Genomic DNA, 1,753 nt, shown 5'->3' with positions numbered 1-1,753 from the left:
TTCTCCACACTGCTGAGGCTTGGGGTAGTCCCAGCCGTGCGTGAGAGAAAAAATTAAGAACAGGAGTTGAGGCCTCCCGCACTCACGAGCCTGTGAGAAAGCCAAAACGTGGATCTCAAATAAACTTTGATTTTCATCAACGGGTTGAGATTTCTCCACACTGCTGAGGCTTGGGGTAGTCCCAGCCGTGCGTGAGAGAAAAAATTAAGAACAGGAGTTGAGGCCTCCCGCACTCACGAGCCTGTGAGAAAGCCAAAACGTGGATCTCAAATAAACTTTGATTTTCATCAACGGGTTGAGATTTCTCCCCACTGCTGAGGCTTGGGGTAGTCCCAGCCGTGCGTGAGAGAAAAAATTAAGAACAGGAGTTGAGGCCTCCCGCACTCACGAGCCTGTGAGAAAGCCAAAACGTGGATCTCAAAAAACTTTGATTTTCATCAACGGGTTGAGATTTCTCCACACTGCTGAGGCTTGGGGTAGTCCCAGCCGTGCGTGAGAGATCTCAAAAAAAAAAATTAAGAACAGGAGAAAAAATTGAGAGGCCTCCCGCACTCACGAGCCTGTGAGAAAGCCAAAACGTGGATCTCAAATAAACTTTGATTTTCATCAACGGGTTGAGATTTCTCCCCACTGCTGAGGCTTGGGGTAGTCCCAGCCGTGCGTGAGAGAAAAAATTAAGAACAGGAGTTGAGGCCTCCCGCACTCACGAGCCTGTGAGAAAGCCAAAACGTGGATCTCAAAAAACTTTGCTTTTCATCAACGGGTTGAGATTTCTCCACACTGCTGAGGCTTGGGGTAGTCCCAGCCGTGCGTGAGAGAAAAAATTAAGAACAGGAGTTGAGGCCTCCCGCACTCACGAGCCTGTGAGAAAGCCAAAACGTGGATCTCAAAAAACTTTGCTTTTCATCAACGGGTTGAGATTTCTCCACACTGCTGAGGCTTGGGGTAGTCCCAGCCGTGCGTGAGAGAAAAAATTAAGAACAGGAGTTGAGGCCTCCCGCACTCACGAGCCTGTGAGAAAGCCAAAACGTGGATCTCAAAAAACTTTGATTTTCATCAACGGGTTGAGATTTCTCCCCACTGCTGAGGCTTGGGGTAGTCCCAGCCGTGCGTGAGAGAAAAAATTAAGAACAGGAGTTGAGGCCTCCCGCACTCACGAGCCTGTGAGAAAGCCAAAACGTGGATCTCAAAAAACTTTGATTTTCATCAACGGGTTGAGATTTCTCCCACTGCTGAGGCTTGGGGTAGTCCCAGCCGTGCGTGAGAGAAAAAATTAAGAACAGGAGTTGAGGCCTCCCGCACTCACGAGCCTGTGAGAAAGCCAAAACGTGGATCTCAAAAAACTTTGCTTTTCATCAACGGGTTGAGATTTCTCCCCACTGCTGAGGCTTGGGGTAGTCCCAGCCGTGCGTGAGAGAAAAAATTAAGAACAGGAGTTGAGGCCTCCCGCACTCACGAGCCTGTGAGAAAGCCAAAACGTGGATCTCAAATAAACTTTGATTTTCATCAACGGGTTGAGATTTCTCCACACTGCTGAGGCTTGGGGTAGTCCCAGCCGTGCGTGAGAGAAAAAATTAAGAACAGGAGTTGAGGCCTCCCGCACTCACGAGCCTGTGAGAAAGCCAAAACGTGGATCTCAAAAAACTTTGCTTTTCATCAACGGGTTGAGATTTCTCCACACTGCTGAGGCTTGGGGTAGTCCCAGCCGTGCGTGAGAGAAAAAATTAAGAACAGGAGTTGAGGCCTCCCGCAC

The sequence above is a fragment of the Portunus trituberculatus genome, unplaced genomic scaffold (genome assembly GCF_017591435.1).
Source record: "Portunus trituberculatus isolate SZX2019 unplaced genomic scaffold, ASM1759143v1 PGA_scaffold_419__1_contigs__length_64992, whole genome shotgun sequence".
In the NCBI taxonomy this organism is placed as follows: Eukaryota; Metazoa; Arthropoda; class Malacostraca; order Decapoda; family Portunidae; genus Portunus; species Portunus trituberculatus.
This window is presented reverse-complemented; position numbering follows the sequence as displayed.